Source organism: Phyllobates terribilis, unplaced genomic scaffold, assembly GCF_046119375.1.
Source record: "Phyllobates terribilis strain yellow unplaced genomic scaffold, ASM4611937v1 Scaffold_3__8_contigs__length_932513732, whole genome shotgun sequence".
Lineage (NCBI taxonomy): Eukaryota > Metazoa > Chordata > Amphibia > Anura > Dendrobatidae > Phyllobates > Phyllobates terribilis.
The window spans coordinates 405,257,561-405,276,379 of NW_027362763.1; the positions used below are offsets into that span (position 1 = coordinate 405,257,561).

General features: G+C 42.4%; 1 protein-coding gene across 4 annotated transcripts in view; it reads left to right on the top strand.

Annotated features, from left to right (window-relative positions):
* The first annotated feature begins 2,305 nt into the window (after positions 1 to 2,305).
* MYO6 (myosin VI) overlaps positions 2,306 to 18,819 on the top strand; it is a 271,734-nt gene continuing 255,220 nt past the window's right edge. The window contains exon 1 of one of the 4 annotated variants that reach the window (XM_073675590.1): positions 2,306 to 2,492. The gene's annotated coding sequence lies outside the window, so the exon portion shown is untranslated. The remainder of the gene's footprint in view (positions 2,493 to 18,819) is intronic. The other 3 variants (XM_073675592.1, XM_073675593.1, XM_073675594.1) reach the window with 3 other exon arrangements.

Below are 18,819 nucleotides of genomic sequence, written 5' to 3' on the forward strand. Positions count from 1 at the left end.
GCCTCTCTGATTAATGCCCTCCTTGCTGAGAGTTTTTGTGGGCGGCACTGTCTAGGCAGGTTTGTTGTGGTACCATGTTTTTTTCCATTTGATGATAATGGATTTGATTGTGCTCCACAGGATCATCAGAGATTTGGATATTTTTTATAACCCAACCATGACTTGTACTTCTCAACAAATTTGTCCCTGACTTGTTTGGAGATCTCCTTGGTCTTCATGGTGTTGTTTGGTTAGTGGTGCCTCTTGCTTACTGGTGTTGCAGCCTCTGTGGCCCTTCAGAAAAGGTGTGTATACACTGACATATCATGTGACACTTAGATTGCACACAGGTGGACTTCCTTTAACTAAGCTTGTGACTTATGAAGGTAATTGTTTGCACCAGAAATGTTTAAGCGCTTCATAGGAAAAGGGGTGAATGCATATGTACATGTCAATTTTTAGTTATTTGATCCCATAATTTTAATTTATGACTATATTATTCTCACTTCACCAACTAAGACTATTTAGTGCTGATGCATCTCACACAATTGGATTACATAAATATTTAGGCTATGTGCACATGTAGCGTTTTTTATGCGTTTTCGCTGCGGTTTTCCCGCCGCGGAAAAGCTGCAAAATCGCTTGTTAATAGGTCTGCCATGCATAGCAATGCTAATCTGGATGTGCTGAGCACATGATGTGGAAATTTCTGCCCCGGATTTGCATTGCATTAAATAACGCAGCAGGACCATTTCTAGAGCATAGAGTAGAAGCATCTGAAACAACAGATACTGGGAGCCTGTGCTAGCATTTCTTCTGCGGTGTTGCTATCAGTGTGTCAAGAGTGGGAGAAGTGGGTTGCATTGACAATCCAACACAATGGGCAGCACATTGCACACATTTTATAAGTGGTCATAAACTTGTAAAAAACTCATGAAAGAATAAAGTTACGTTAAAACCAAGTACACCATTGTTTTTCTTATGAAATTCTCAATAAGTTTGATGTGTCACATGACCCTCTTCCCATTGAAAAAAATAAAGTTGGATCTAAAATGGCCGACTTCAAAATGGCCACCATGGTCACCACCCATCTGGAAAAGTTTTCTTCCTCCAATATACTAATGTGCCACAAACAGGAAGTCGATATCACCAACCATTCCCATTTAATTTAGGTGTATTCATATAAATGGCCCACCCTGTAGAGAGTAAAATAAACACACAGACACAGAGTAAACACTTTATTTGAAATACAACAAACACATTCTTTAATCATTCAAATTAACCAATATACTTACCCCAGTTCTGATGGTAATTCAGTGGTTTAAGCAATGTCCCACCAAATAACTTTATTTAGCTCCAAAAAGCATTCATTGATGTACAAAAACGCATCAAAAAATGCGTCAAAAATGCATGTAAAACTGCATGCGTTTTTCCTGCTAAGGAGATGCAGAAACGCTCAGGAAATTTCTGCTTCAACTACGCATTGTGTGCACATAGCCTTACACACAGGTTGTAATGTAACAAAATAAGTAAAACCAATGGGGGTGAATACTTTCGCAAGCCACTGTATAACGCTCATCTGCATGAGCCCTAAAGTTTGGTGCACATGAGTGTATTTTTTATCATCTGAGAAAATACAATCAGTTATGCAAATGACACTGATCAGAGTGAGATAATAGTGTGATGAGGAGAAGATGGAGGAAAAAAACGTCTCCATCTTCTCAGTCTGTGGACATTGGACCTGCGCTGTCATCTGAGTGCAGCCCGATGGTTTCCAGCATTCAGTGCCTGGCAGGGCTGAGGACAATGCAAGATTGGATCACACTTGGGCATGCAGCACTTCTTTCCCCAGATCAGCTGGCTGAGAAAATATCAGCCATGTGAACGGCCCCATAGAATAACACTGCGATTGTTTGTCGGATCCCGCTCAGACCGATACTACAGTCTGCACGAGCCCTTAGAAGACGCGTGCATGTAACTTAGTGCTAGGCCACATCTGCCTGAGGGTCAGTCCTCGCTTAATAACGCCTCTGTCTAAAGGAGACCCCCTTTAGATTACATGTGCACAGGGGTTACCCGAAAATGACAACCACTTCTGTCAATAAAATGCTGAATCCCCAAGAAAACGCAAAAAGCCATCTGTGCTTGTGCAGACACAGCCGCCGGCCGGCCGGACGCAGCAGAGCCTGCAGGACATGGTGCAGAGGTGACGGTCACTGTGGCGGAGTCTCAGGCCGTCACCTGACGCCGTGACCTCGGTGAGAGGGAGGAAGCACAGCCGTGAGCCTCCCGTCCCCGCCCGCAGACAAGGTGCGCCTGTCGCCGGGTAAGGTGCGACTGCTGTCAGCCCCGGCCAGGTGCTCCGCCCCCCAGAGGCGTGGCGCTGACGTCAGCGTGGCAGTTCTCCGGTGCAGGGCGCTGAGCTGTGCAGTGCTCCGGGGGTCAGAGTGTACGCGGGGCGGCTCTGCGTGTCTGTGTCCACGGCCTGGTGTCCGTGCAGCGGAGCACAGTGGGTGAGTACAGCTGTCACGGGGTGTAGTGTGGGCTCCGCTGTGTGCCGGTCAGTGCTGGCTGTCCTCCTCTCCCAGCACTCTCCTCCCTCTGATCCCGCCTGGACCTCTCTTCCTGGATCTCTTCCTCCCTGTGGGATCTGCTGGGATCCTTCCCTGCGCCATCTCTGGCTGTGCCTCTGATCACTCCGCTGTGGGAGCACTTAGAAGTTGTCACTGGTGTCCCAGTATGTAGCAGAGCTGGGAGTGCTGGGATCACTGGGACCCGGTGCATCAGGATAACTGCTGCATTAGGGGGTTGGGAAAGCTGATTCTGCAGACCCCAGATGCTTGTACTACCCCACAGCAGCTGAGAGTGACATTCTCCTCTCTATACTATCCTTTCTCCTAGTTAGCCCCCTTGTAGATGCCCTAAGTGGTGCTACAGAGCAGATGCCCCTCTAGGATCCTCACCAAGATGTGTTGTGCCACCTTACAAACTCAGCTCCGCTGCATCACCAGGTCTTCTAGCTCTGCTACATAGGAGCAGATGACATTAACAAATAACTGAGATTTAAATGGCAAATAGTGAGGCGCGAGGGGACGCCACGGCCAGGATATAGGCCGATATCAGTCATGGCCCCGCGGATGATCACTTCTCTGTGATCCGATCACTTACCTTATCTATGGTCGCCATTTATTGCAGATGTGAATCTGGAGATATCAATGATTGACTAGAGGTGCAGCCAATGCTTGTGACAGATCAAGGGTGACAGTGGTGTCACTTATTCTACAGGTGTATACTAATTAACAGACCTTAGGTGTAAGCCCCCCTCCCCCACCAGCTAGTCCTCATAATAATAATGCTGACGGTTTCCTAACACAACATAGATAATTTAGTGTGTGACCGAGAAGCTGCCGACGGTCCGAAAGCCGAGACCGCTTGCTGATTAGGAATTGAAGCGCGTCGCCCATTCTGGTTTCTGCACTTTTGTGCTAAAAAGGGAGAATTGTATCTTTCTTCCGATTTGAAGAAAACTATTATTTACTTCTTTTTCTAGGTTTACTTAATGTATGTCCTTGAGTTCACAATATTTTGAGGGGGTCAAGCAAATACAGAACTCTATACACTTCTACAACATCTGTATGGTTTTTATACGGGCTGCCATGCCATACTAGGCTGTGGACACATTTGGGGAGCACATTTTACCCTACTTCCAGGGAATCTTCAGCAATCTGGTTGGTAAGGAGAATACCTGCATGGTGCTGTATCAAGCCGCCTCTGCTTGAAGTCCTGGGTGTGCGGGGGGTGCGATTGGACCCCATAGACTTTTATATGTTCTGCATTCCGGATCCTGAATCAACCGCACTCATGAAAAGTTTGGAAATGTTATGCTGAAGTTTTATCTGTGCGTGGCGCTGGGTATGGGGACATATGCGGCTGGCAACGTGACGTTTCCACCCATCCCAGGTCTTTTTTAAATAGTCGCTGGGAGAGAAGTGAAAATTGGCAATAAAAACAGTGAATAAATAAAATGACATAATCCAGAAGGTTCCAGATCCCTCTAACTCGAGCCTGTAAATAACATATTGTACCTTTGTAGATGAGACCATATTTTAATTTATTTGATGACCCTTTTTCCATTGCTTGAACTGTTGTCTGAGGATGCTACCGCCCGCAGGTGGCACTTCGGGATTTGTAGCCTCGGAGGTGGAGAAGGCGACCTCTTCCGTACAAGTCTTATTTTCCATGAATCTCTCACCAATTCCCTACTTGTATGAAGTTTCTTTTACTAAGTGACTAATGTCCGTTGCTCAATGAGACATTGTTGTGAATGTGACGATATGGTTGTGCCACATTCTTTGTGATCTCCCCGCAGCCCTGCCCCGGGAGATAATACTTATATCTATTGTTTCATCATATTAACCTGTTCATACCTAGTGGGTGCGCAGCATTCTGCTTGTATTTTGCTGATCTTGCAGTTTTTACCCTTCATCAGACTAGTTGGCGAGGCTGCGCAGTGGCCCAGTATGTTTGGTAAGCCGCGTGCCTGATGTCGTTGTTTTCTGTAAGAGGAACATAAATACACCTTGAAATGTTTTGTACTTCTTGTGCTGACAAATTATAACCAAGCCCAGGTTCCAGCAATGACTCCTTTGCATTTTTGGCTGCAAAGTTATGCAAAGATTACAATTAATGTAAAAATAGAAGGCAATAGTCTATCCGGTTTGTGCACACCTAGTAACCTCACCCAGGTGAGAGAAACCCATCACTGCATGTCATCCCTGTACACGGGTGACCAAGCTGCACAGCATATGTTGTGGTTCTTGATTGATACATGGCACCTGCCATGCGGGTATTGTGGCTGTTAATTAGATTGCACCACATGCATGATGGCTGTCAATCGTCTGGATGCCACTGCGATTGTCCTGCTCACGAAGCGGCAGGGGTGTGGAGCTGGTAAGCCAAACCTCCGACTCCTCAATTTCCACGGCTCAGACTCCACAGCGCGGCCTCACTACTGAGCGTGTACATAAAGTGCAGCACAGATTCATCTCAACTAAAAGCCGAGATCCTTAGATCAGGAATCCTTACGAAAACATTTACAGCACGTCCTGCAGTGTACTAATGAACCCAATTTATTATATATTTTAGGAGTCGGTCCATTTTATACCGACTCCACCAAAATGGACACTGACTCCACAGCCCTGCTAAGCTGCAGTGTCTTTCAATGGCTGATACGGAAATCCGTAGCTCTGCACGACCCTTTAAGGGTATGTGCCCACGTAGCGTTTTTCAAGCGTATTTGCTGCGGAATTTACGCAGCGGAAACGCTTGTAAAACGCTTGTCAGTCCGCACCCCATGGTCCCCAATGAGTTTCCGCAAGTTCTATGCCCCTGCTGCGGATTTTTCCGCTGCGTTCTTGATGCGAAAAAAAATCCGCAGCATGTCATTTAATTTTGCGTTCCTGCATGCGGAATTGCCTTTGCAATGCAATAAAAAACGCAAGGCAATTCCGCATGTGGAAAACGCGCGATAAATTGTGAAATTCCGCATGCATTTTTCCAGGAGAGGACATGCAGAAATTTTCTGCTTCATTTCCGCAACGTGGGCACATAGCCTAAAGCTCGTGATCACCCAAAACCTAAAAAAAGTACAAATTCATTAGCGCAGAGCTCAATGTCCGACTTCTACCCTTAGATCTTATTCACCTGTACGACCTGTACTCGGAATTGGCGCAGCACTTAACAGCTACTGATGTTCTCCCAGTAACCGCTTTAGAAGACTAATTCAGTCTTCAACCATCCTTTTTTTTTTCTCTTTGTCATATTTAGAAAACGGTCTGCATTTTCCTCATTGTGCTGGGTCCATTTTTTTTTCCGTGTATCAGTTTTCACAATGCATCAGCTTGTCCTACTCATTAAGCTGTAATAGACGGACAGCACCTAGGTGGCATTCGTGTGCTATCCATTATTTTATTTATTTTTCTTACGGGGCCACTGACTTGTGTTGGCAGATTTGATCTCCAATAATGATCAAAGTAAGACACGTCTAGTTAATTTTTTTTCTGCAGACATTTCCAGTAAAGAAAAGTGTGAAAAGCCATAATTTATTCTAACTGGTCCATGATCAATCGTCAAAAATACAGATACCGAATACCCTGTTGTGTGAAAGTGGCCTAATAGGGAAAATCTAATTTTGATTAGGTTTGTTAAGGGAACCCAAAAAAATGAAAATGACTCTGTTACAAGCTCTGGTATATTGTTTGGTTTCTGGGCCGATGCCAGTATGACTTGGAGGGCACTGCCATGATGGGGATAAGATATGATCATATAGGTGAGATTTGGGCTATGCTTCAAACCATGGTTTTCCAACTTTTTTAGCACTAAAAAATAATTCTTATATGGGAGTCCGCCCCATATAGTTTTAATTCTTTTTACTAAAAAATAAAGATCAACAAAAATAATACACCATTGAGAATGTCACTTTGTGTAAGCAGGCAAAGTGCCGATTAATGGAATGAACTAAAGATTTTTTACACCAATTGCTCAGAATGTTAAAGCGATACTTGACTTCTCTATCTCATGGAGCTCCTGCTCCAATGTGGCTTGGATCCTCCTCAGTTTCTACTTCTTGGTCCACAGAATATGCTAGAAAATGCTTCTTAGACGATCATTGGCCAAAACAGGACCTCTTCTCAGTCGGTACTCATAGTAGCTCTAGCACTGATGATGCGCTAGTTTCCTTTGCTGTATAAAGTGTTATTGAATGGAGGCGACTTATGGATGGGTCTAGTCACATACCCCTTCATCAGCGCCCGTGGTCGGGCAGGAGCGCTGTATAGTCAGTGCTGAAGAGTGGGGCAGCATTAGCCAAATTGAGACAAAGGCAGAGATCTTATAAGATTATATTAACAAGTGATGTCATATTGTCACCGGTAGTTTTGGGAATTTTAGAAAATAAAGTGGCCTACCCCTTTAACATCAAAATTATACTCAACTTTATCTCCTTTATTTAGGGGACTGAGGCTCAGGTGCTTCTCGGTGTGTACCAAACTTTATGACTTATTCCGCTGCGCTGCTGTCATCCTCTACAGAAGAGTCATGCTTTATAATGCCATTTTTATAGCTCGTTTACTGTCGCACTTGGTTATGAAAAGCATTAACGTTCTTGTGGTCTCGAATGCATCCAGGATCTAACTCGGACCGATATTTAGGATGTTGGGCATGATGCCACCTTCAGTGCTCAGGGTGACAGGTAGATTGTGATGAGAGATAATTGGAGCCTCTTGCAGAGATGTCAGAATGGCTGATGCACATAGTGATGAATAATTTGGAGCATAATGGAGAGACATCAAGATGACCTAGAGAGCACTTTATCTATGTGCGAAGTGCATGACTTCTGGATGTTACACAGAACATTGCCCTTTATGTGTATGAGAAAGAGTTTATCGTCATGGGTTCCATTGTATCCATTATCCATGATAACTTTGATTACAATGAATACTAATAAAATATACTCTATTCTCCAACATTGTGCTTGACGGGAGACAAGTCCTGAGATGCTGCCGGCCATGGTAGCACATTTAGTCCATGCAGCCTGGCTTGTCATGTTGATATATGGCTCCTGGGCACTTTGGAGAAATGGCCGCACCACTGGTTCCACAATCAAATCAATATAATGCTGAGCTGTTAGTGCACCTGGAATGAAGACTAGAGCGGTCCATGTACCATATACTATGGACTCCACACCCGGGAGTAGGACCAGTGTGACATTCCCTCATGAAGGCCTTTTCATGGTGTTGCACATGTGACCAAAAAAAACTGACCCGCACTTCCAAAACAAGAAGCAGGTGTGTACAGGTGCTTACTAGGAGCAGATACATCCATATACAACTACCCATGTGGTCTCCAGCTACCATTGCATCCAGGACAAAAGTGTGAATGATCGCTGAAGAGGACAGACTTCAGACTCCATTACTCCATTCCAGCCTCCAATTTCCATGTGGTGACCATGTGGGCAATGTCATGAAGAGGGACTATCACGCTGGTCCTACTTCCAAGTTTATTGTGTGAGGTGCCATAATGTATGGTAGCTGGACTACGCTAATCTTTATTTCAGCTAGTACAACAATTTATTTCAGCTAGGTATTATATTGATTTGGTCATAAAACCAGTAGTGTGACAATTTCACAATAGTGTCCCAGGAACCATTTTTCAACACAACAACACCAGGTCGCATATTTCTTGTGTTACTGTGAAACAGCCTGTGTGGCCTAAACGCACTACCATGGCTTGCAGAGTCTCCGGACTTGTCTCCCATTGAGCACGTCTACAACATCATTAGTTGGCAATTGCAAAAGTAGCTGCCAGCAGCAGATCTTGATGATTTACATTTCCAAGTGCATTCAAGTGCAGAACATTTCTCAGACAACCAATAGTTACCTCATTGACATCATGCCAAGGTGTGTAAGTATGTGTATTTCTGTGTATGGTTCTCATACTCGATACTGAATAAATTGGAATGTTTTGTACATTTTGTTTCCATTTTTTTATATTATTACCATGTTTCTCGATCTGGTGATTTCCAGAACTCCATGACTTTTCCTTCTTGATTTTGCAATTTCAATGTTGAGTTATGTATAATATACAGTACCAATAGTGTCCTTTTAAATGTAGGAGAATAGCGCATCTAAGTTCACTGTTCAACCCATAGGTAGCATTGAGGCCATGACTACAGCCCACTCACAGTGTAGTGAGCACTGATTGATCCCTGTCCACTACAGCACTCCGGGGACTGAATGAGCGACTGCACACAGTATATAACTTTATTTTCCCCCAGCACCCAGACTTCCAGTTAGTCTGCTGCACATATTTAAAGTGGTACTTACCTGCGGATTACAACTATGGCTGCTGTTAAATGCTGTTTGTATTTATGACAGGTTCCCTTTAAAAATTAAACTATAGTAGCTTGATTGTTATGTGTGCCCATGGCTCCTGGCTGAGCGGGACTTTGTGTCACTGAGAGTGTACCCGATTGTGTATTCCCAGGCTAGCAGGACGCAGGCTGTTCTAAAATGCCTTTTATAGTATAGAGGATGTCAATCACATAAGTAGGACATCCTAGGCTGGACTAGACTGCACTGACCTACTAGTCCAGGCTCATTTGTATATAACAAGCTGCACATGCCAGTACGGTAGTTTTTTTTTTTAGAACATACATCAAGCACCGTGCAGAATGCAGATATTAGCCAATTTAATGTTAATGTGGGGATTTGAGAGATTTTAGGGACAGGATAGATATCATTTAACTTTCTCTTTTCTTCTGTTGATGCTTATGAGGCTTCATATTACTTTATAAAATTTCATATTGATTCCTGGAGCAATTTGACCGACTTCTAGGATCTATAATTCTAGTGGGTTGTCATGGATTAAAGTCCAGACGTCTGTTGAGTTTGTAGTGGAAATGAATGGCGTGTCTCCATTGCTTCCTGTTGCTTGCGCATCCCCAGGATCTCTGGAATGCTTGTTTCTTTATGTTTCCTGCTGGGAAAACATTGAGAATATTTTCCTATATAGAGTTAAACACGGAAGGTACAGTATATAACTGGGATATATGTTATGTACACTATTTTGCATGCCATAAAGTACGATCGTGTGCTATATACTGTTACTTAGTTCTACAGTGGAGTCATGCAGTCAGAGCCTGCACCATTTATGAAGCCTGGGAAATTGTAAGTATCAGATATTAAATTATAACCAGCAGCATTATATATATATATATATATATATATATATATATATATATATATATATATATATATATATATATAATATATAAAATAATTACAGAATGCATTTTCTGCACAGCTGTTTTTCACATGTTGTGAGCTGGCGTTCCCTATGATCTGCTAAGTTGTCAGTAGCAGTCCCTCATCTCATCCCCTCTCCATTTTGTCTAATAAGAGTTGTAATTTGGGCTCCTGGCCCTCTCGTATTTTCTTATAGACTATAAGGTTGGCTAAGTTACAAGACAGAAAAGAATAATAGCATTTTCTTATGCGATGACTTATTTTTCCCTTCTGAAGGCTTCATGTGTTGCTGCTACTGTAAGCTTTCTGCCAGTTCCATAACTTGTCCCCATCTGTTTTGCATCTATGGAGCTTACACGTAGGATATGACTAGTTGCTGCTTTGATCCAGACTAGTTTCGGTCTCCAGCGCCATTCCTCTTATAAGGGCTCGTGCTCACAACAGTATTTTCGGTCTGAGTGCTATCCAATAAAAAGGACCGCACTCGGACCAATGTTATACAATGATTGATTTTTTTCACTGATTGGATTGGTGTGTGAAAAAAAAAATTGCAGCATTTTCATGTGTAAATCAGATGAGACTCCTCCATTCAAGTCTATGGGAGCGCAAAAAAAAAAAGATGCCGCACTATAGCATGCGATTTTTTTTAACGGATACATTGCAGTTCTGTAACATAAACTGTAAAGGGTTTTGTAAATGATTATTTTTTTGCTGCTGTAAAAAAACAGATTTCATATGGATGACAAGTGAGAAATAAACCGCCCCACTATTCTGTCCGAAAGGATTTTTTCTACGCTCGTGTGAGCCGACCCTAAAGGATATGAAGACAACTATTTCCAGCAAATATTAATGTCTGTGAAAAACACCCAGAAAGTAAAACTCACAAGAAGTCACCTGTAAAGGCCGCCATACTCAATAGGCTAAAATTGGTTGAACTTGCCGATATCAGCTGGATAGGCCGACAGGCTAATGTGTACTAGGACCTCCCAACTTCTCCCCCACCAGATAAGGGATGGGTATCTTGAATTTTAACTCTCAACCCATTTTCTAATCAGGAGTTGGCCGCTGCCAGAGTTATTTGGCAACTGCTTTATTCTCAAACGCATAAACGTCTCACTCTAATGTAATAATGAAATACATTAATAAATTAGCCGAAGCAGCAGCTGATTGGCTGCAAAAATGACATGACATAACAAAGTCACGTGACCACTGAAGGACACGGCACTGACATAGCAGGACTGTCTGGGAGGTATGTGTGAACGTTTTGGCAATGTGATTCGCAGTGAAGCCATTAAAGAGAATCTCTCAGCAGGTTTTGCCATGTAATCTGACAGCAGCAGGTTGTAGGGACAGAGACCCTGATTCCAGCGTTTTATCACTTAGTTTACTGGGTGCAGCAGTTGTGATAGAATCACAGTTTTCTCTGCTGCAGAGATCTAGCAGAGCTCAGTTGCTCAGCTGTGTATAACCCGTCCACACCACAGCTTTCTGTCTCCAATGTATAGTGTCAGAGAGCTGCTAATCAGTGCTGGAAGCTTGGCAGGACTAGTAGGCAGGTGCCAAGTGGTCCTGTAGTGATAATCTCCTGCTGATAAAATGCTGATTGTATTGAAACAGCAACACACAGCCCAGTAAGTGACACATCCTTGTAATCAGGGTCTCTGCGCCCACATTATGCTGCTCTCAGATCACATAGCACAAACCTGGTGACAAATTCCCATTAAGAATGGGTTGTCTAGTAGTGGACATCCCACTGATTTCTCTTCCAGTCCCTAAGGCTATGTGCCCACGATACAGAAATGCTGCTTATTTTTTCTGTATTTCCCTGGCAGGAAAAATGCATGCGGATTTTACATGTGTTTTTCCTGCCAGGTAGAAGCGTTTGTCAAGCGTTTTTCACATGCATTTCCACATGCGGGTTATCAAGCGCTTTCCAAGCGATTTTAGCATCACTTGGAAAGTGCTTGTCAACTTGGTCACACTATATAAATCCATGCAACCGGCATGGATTTATATAGTGTGACCAAGTAAATAGTTAAAAAAAAACCAACAACAATAAAAACATTATACTCATCTTCTGATGGCCCCCGATCTCCTCTGATGCGTCCTGGCTCTCCGGTGGCTCGCGATGGTGTAAAAGGACCTTCCATGATGTCATTTAGTCTTGTGACAGGTCACGCGACCGCCGACGTCAACAGTCGCGTGACCTGTCACATGACTAAATGACATCATGGAAGGTCCTTTTACACCATCGCGAGCCGCCGGGGAGCCAAGATGCACCGTACAGGAGGCCATCAGAAGGTGAGTATAATGTGTTTTTCTTTTTTTTTAAATTTTAAATTCTTTTTTTTTTTTTTTACAGGTTCTATGGTACCCGGGTCTGGATGAGAGTCTCCTCTTCTCCAGACCCGGGTACCATCTGCACATTGAATCGCTTAATATCTGCATGTGTACATTATGCGATTCAATGCAAGTCAATGGCGGCAATTACGCCGCGTTTCCGCAAAAATAATGGACATGCTGCGTATTTTTCCGCAATGATAATCCGCAGCGGAAATTTCCGCAGCATGTGCACAGCACATGCGGATTATCATTGGGGACCATGGGGCACGTATTACCAAGCGTTTTTTAAGCGTTTTCGCTGGGGAAATTACGCGGCAAAAACGCTTGAAAAACGCATAGTGGTCACACAGCCAAACGGTTATTTGTTTTTCGATGATTTCCTGTAATACTTTTTATCTTCACAACTCTAAGGAATGGGAGTGCAGTAAATGGAAGATGTGACCTCTGGGACGCATGCTTACACAGGTCTCCATTTTGCCCCTTTACTACTTTGGTCCTACAAGAGGCTAGCACTTATGTCACACATTACCCATGTACTTCCGGTACTGCCTGATTAACAAAGGTCACTGCACCAAAGAAATTCCTTCTTTTGTAGTGATTATGTAAAGGTAAAGCAGGGAAATGACGAGATAAGCAAAGTTCAACAGATGAAATATATTCTTACCTATTGTAACAATTCTGTAATAATGGTGTTTGGAAGCTGAATCTGCTTTTCAAGTGGATCTGTCTCCAGATTTCACAATACAAGCTGCATACATTATTATACCGAGCTCCTGGACCTGATAAGGATGCTAAATACCCTACAAAATCAAGGAGACTATACGAAATATATTTATTAAGCCATGATATGTATTAAAAAAGGGATTACATGATGCAGAAAAAGGTATGATGGCAGCATGGTGCGAAGATCTAAGAGTCCACTACTATGAAAGTGTTGGTGTAACAGTCCAGGTAGAATTCATCTTTAAGCAAACCCAAAAATAGGATGCATAATGCAATGGTTTGGAAACAGTCTTGATAAAATGGACGTCAGATTAACCATATATCACAAATAATTCCATATGGGAACCTGAACTGGGAATAAGAGTGTCCAAAAACAATATAAAACATCCTATAATATTAGTGTCAGCAGCGCATCCACTAGTGCCACCCTTGACATGCGCTTTGTGTTTTTTTTTTTTCTTCCAGGAAAACGTCTTTTGAAGAAGCTAATATCAGACAAATTGATCTTTTACAATATTATTAGGAAAAGTGTGTGCAATGTGTTATTCCCCACATATGCAAATAGCTTCTTCAGATAGGAAGAGGACTTGGAGTCTAGTGCCAGCTAATGGATGTAGCAATCTTAAAAGTCAATGTCGTTCCTTTAACGAGTTTGGCCAAACCAAAAACTCCATTTTCAGACACCTGTTTAGGTGTGTTTTCCCCTCCTCAGTGCAAAGCACAAGAGCTTCTTTGGCTGCATGAGAGACCTCTGACAGGGAGTGTAAGGCCACGGCCCACTATCGGTATTCTTTCTCAGGAGCCGGAGACAAAACCAGGAGTGGGTGATAAATGCAGAATTGGTGACTTGTTTCTATTAGACCTTTTCTCAGATTGTTCTTCACCCGGTTTTGGCTTCCACTCCTGATAAAAAATACTGACCAAATACTGATAGTGGGGCCGTGGCCTAAGGGAAAATGTTTCTCCTTGTGGAGAGTGCCAAACTAGGAAATGGAGACTTACAGGCCATGCACTGCTCCTCTGGGAATTTGTATGTGCTAAGGGTTGTTATTGACATTTAGGATTGCTCCATCCATTAGGTGGCACTAAAGTTACAGTTCTCTTCATCTGTGAAGAGGCTGTTTGCACATTTAAATTCCCAGAGGAGCTTTGCATGGCCTATAAGTCTCCTTACACCAGCTTGGCACTCTACACAAGGATACACATTATCCCTTAGATGCTTTTTTCCTCACACACTAACAAATTTGTTGGGCTCTACTGTACTTTCATATGCTCCTAATTGTATATGGAGGAGTGATATGATATGTTTTTTTGTATTTCACAGCTTTTTGGAAGGCTGGGGGGTTTTGAGTCCTCCTCCTTTGTGTAAAAAAAACACTTTATGGAGCTGGAACGGCATGGCCTCTTACATTTAGTGGTCACTCCCAGGGGTACTGCACTTATTCTCCAATTCAGTTGAGTATACGATGCGGTGCATTGTTTCCAAGGGGCGCTTTCAACATCTCTCCCATCCATCAGTTGGTCAGCACCCCCATACACAGGCTATTGGCCGAACCTGTCGATATCAGTGGGTTCAAGTCCAATGTGAATGGGAGTCTTAAGTCCCTAATGAACTCTTTATCTCCTAGTAGGTCATATTTTGAGGATATTTCAAAGAGTGAACCTGCTGCAAGTTTTCATGCCTTGATAATAATTTGATCACCTCTGTAATACTAAGGAAATCCTGGAATCACAATCTGCGGTTCACTGAAGGAATGGAGTTGTGAAACGTTTATCTAGAAGACCATCTTTCTATCACAGATGGTGTTTCCGCATTCAAAAAGACTAAGTGGCATCATATCCTGACGTCATATGTGTCTTATCTCTAGGTTAATTGGAAGAGCGAGGCAGGTGCATGTACACCTGTAACTATCGGCCTCTGGTTATTGTCTTCGTGTCATACTCATCTTGATATGTCAACAAACTATGAAGTACGGCTCGGTCACATGAACCTCAAAGCTTCACCTGCTTCGGTTCGTCAAAACAGGCTTTTAAGTTCTGGTAGAAAAATTGTACACATGCACTCCCATAAGATGCCAGATAGGTTTTATAACTTGACTGGTCTAATACAAAAATGTATGAAGCCATCGTTAAAAGAATCTACTTTAGTCATTTGCTTCTATAGTATTTTTTCACGAAATATCAAATGAACACATTGCAATATTTAGTGACATTGCCTGTTATCCTGTTGGAGGTGGCAGGTTGGTACAATCTGGCCAAGAATAGATTCATATGGACAATCGTATACTTCGCACCATGCCTTAATAATTTGGTGTTTTGGATTCTAAATGGTCAAGAATACCTTCCATACAGCCGCACCAGGCCAATCTGCTGACAGTAGGCGGAAATGATCAATGGATACAGTTGGCATTTTTCATTCATCATCTCTCCTGTCTTGGTGGTTTCCATTCCTTAGCAGGCAGGGACTGTGGACTTTGTCTGCTCAATGACACCCATTAAATGGTTTAACCCGCTAACGACCTATAATGTGATTATCCATCATAGGTTGCCTCTCCCTCTTTGGTGCGGGCTCCAGTGATGAGGCTGCACTTTTTCCAGCACATGATGGCTGATCTGATCAGCTATCATGTACCCCTAACAACCACGGGTGGAATTGCGATCCACCCGCAGCTGTTAACTAGTTAAATGCCCCTGTCAATCTCTGACAGCGGCATTTAACTCGCGCAAACCGGATGTGCGTCTTTAGCTCCGCCCATCGGCACCCCTGTCACGTGATCGCATGGCACTTATAGATTGACATGACAACCTGGGGTCTTCAGGAGACCCCTACAGTTGTCATTGCCGAACTGCTACGATCGTCGCCCTGTGGTTAGTGTTCATAGCAGATGAGCACTTTTGTTACACATAGCCGGGCTAATACAAGCGATCAGATAATCGCAGCTTCTGGTCTACCATGGAGACTATTGAAGCAAGTGAAAAGTTAAAAAAAAAAAAAAAAAAAAAAAAAAAAATTTTTTAAAAATAAGGTTCAAATAATTCTACATTTAGAGTTGACAATCAATGCGCTCAAACTGGAAATCTACTTGTTTGGTTGTAAAATGTATTGTTCATGCCTTAGGCTATGTTCACACGTCATGGTTTTTTCAGTGGTTTTTGATGCAAATTTTCAGCTGCGTTTTACAGTACCAGCAAAATCTATGAGATTCCAGGAATCTCATGCGCACATCATGGTTTTTGTTTGTTTAGTATTTTGTGCCTTGCATGTTTTTTGGCAAAATAGAGCATGTCACTCCTTTCAGTGTTTTTTTCACCCTTTGGAAGTGAAAAAAAAATGCAGAAAAAAGCACCAAAAACGCAGGTGTCAGGTTTTTCCAGTGTTTTTTGTGCCAAAACCAGAATGAGATTTTATTTTTCTCACTGAACTTTATGTACATACATAAAGACACAAAAGGACAGTGAAAAAACGCACCAAAAAACAAGCAAAAAAGCAAGAAAAATCCTGAACAATCTCCTGGCAAGAGATCAGGTTTTGCTGCAGGAAAAAAACGCTGAAAAAACCATGATGTGTGAACATAGACCTATACTCTTTTTTTTTTGTCATTGGTGGTAAACCTTACAATTTTAGTGTTTACCATTGAACTAGAAAGTATTTTCCAGGCTATAAACTATTTTCCATTGGAGAAATAACTAATATTGTAGGAATTTTTTCCTTGAAAGCTAACAACCGTAACAATTGTAAGCGTACCTGTCATTTTGCTTCAGTGTGCACAGCTTCCTATGCCAGTCTTGATCATAACTCCACTGGAGTAAGATGTGCTGAATTTACTAAAGGATGCTTGTTGAGCTGTCCATGCACCACAAGTGGGATGAAATTGTGGAAAAAAGCTACAATTGCCCATTGTTTTTCAAGCTTTTGTTTTTATGACATTTATTGTGCAGTAAAAATGACCTGGTGACATGGGTCAGTTCCAATACAGTTATAATAAACTTGCATAGTTTTGTATTTTTAGACTTGGAACTTTATTTTTCCTATTCATTGAGCTGTGTGAGGGCTTCTTCTTCTTCTTCTTCTTCTTCTTCTTTTTTTTTTTTCAAATTATAGTTTTCATTAAGACAAATTTTGGGTACATATGACACATTGATCATTTTTATTGCATTTTTGTGGGGAACTGCAGTGACTAAAAAAAAAAAACGATCTGTTTTTTTTTAATTTTGTGTTCATGGATATGTATGTTTTAAATAATTTTATATATTGAAAGACCGTTTTTTTTTTTCTTTAGACGCGGAGATACCAATAATGTTTTATTATTTTAAAGGGGAGTGAGATACACTTTTATACATTTTAAAATTTTGTGATGTTCTTGAAAGCATTTTTTATTTTTTGCCTTATTTTTTAATCTTCCTAGGTGACGTAAACCTGCGATTGTTCGATCGCGTATGTATTATACACTGCAGTACCACAGTATGTAATAAAAACCGCGGTCTCCTTTGAATCTCAGCCTGTAGCAGAATGGGGGGCCTTCAGCCGTTCTCTGGCTGCCATGCTAACCTATTGGTCCCCCTTGATTATTGCGCAGTCAGTGATTGACAACAGCATTTAAACAGTTGAACAGGAGCAGTCGCTGCTGTAACGGTCAGTTACTGGTTGTTTATTACAGCGGCACAGCTCCTGAGCCTGCTCCATACTCTCACACCCTGACTGTGTAATATGATTGATGGTAGGGTGTGTGAACGCATTATATTTTGAATTCCTTTCACAGTTGAGTGTGTATATAATCTTCAGTTGTCTCTGAGCGAGTGGGTGTAGACTAGCAGCTATGTCTCCTTTACACTCATTATTGAGGGATTCCTGCTCTTCTGTCTCTAAATAGCACTGAAGTATTCCGAAGCAGAGGACATTATAGGAAAGTACTGAGCTGGAATCAAACACTTGCCTATTTTTACTCTGTTCCTCCTCTCCTTTGTGAGCATCTGTCCATTTTATCTTGAGAAAGACTGAGTTTAGCTGGTGGGTGGAAAAGAAGAGGCTCATAAGAGGATAAAGAAGCATATATCTATGATAAAATATGTTACTGATTATCTTATATTTGCTTTCACTATTAATTTATGCTAAGTTTGTTGAAACGACAATTACCAATCATCTTTGTTCTCCAGGAGCGCACTGCTTGCTTGCGGGGGGGGGGGGGGGGTGCTACGCGCGTCTGATGATAGTTCTAACCAGAGGCATGGCTGAGCTGCTGGCCCAAACTGCCCACTCTCCATTGCTGCTAACCTCTGCAGCATCAGAGGAACGTCGGGACACTGAAGTTGGTGAGATGAAGCGATCTGGCCATCTTCAGAGCGGAGCTTGCAGGGTGTATAGCAAAGAGCGTACAAGCGAGCGTTGTTTTCTTGAGAAACCAGCCACATTTATAGACTGCAGAGGTAGTAAAGGAAAGGCGGCATCTGAAAGAGGGGTGCATGCCTCTAAGGACTTGATCCAATAGTCGAAAAATCTGCAGAGTGAAGCAGCACATCCAGTGCCATGATCCCTTTATTCACCTGTGTGACGTTGCGGCTCGAATGAGCTTTTCTCATCATGCTTGAGAAAAGCTCATGTGAGCGGAAGCATTGCATGGGGGAATATAAGGTTCATTTCACTCTGCATATTTCTTATAGACTGTAGTGGTGGTCAGTAACCTAGGCAACGAGCAGTACACAATAGATTCCCTGTTTCTTGAGAACACCTTCTTATGATGGTGAGAAAACCCCTTTTCAGGACAACTAGCCATATAGAATAATCTGTAACGTGTGGTTATGGCTGTAATGTGTATAAGTTCCTGGCAGTAGCTGGCATTCACTACATCGCTTTCTTCTAGTACATACCAGTGTCCAGCTACAATAGTACTACAGACCCGGCATTGTGCTTTGGGGGTTGAACGCTATTCAGCCCTGAAGGCAGATAAGATTTCTCTTTGATCTTTATAATAAT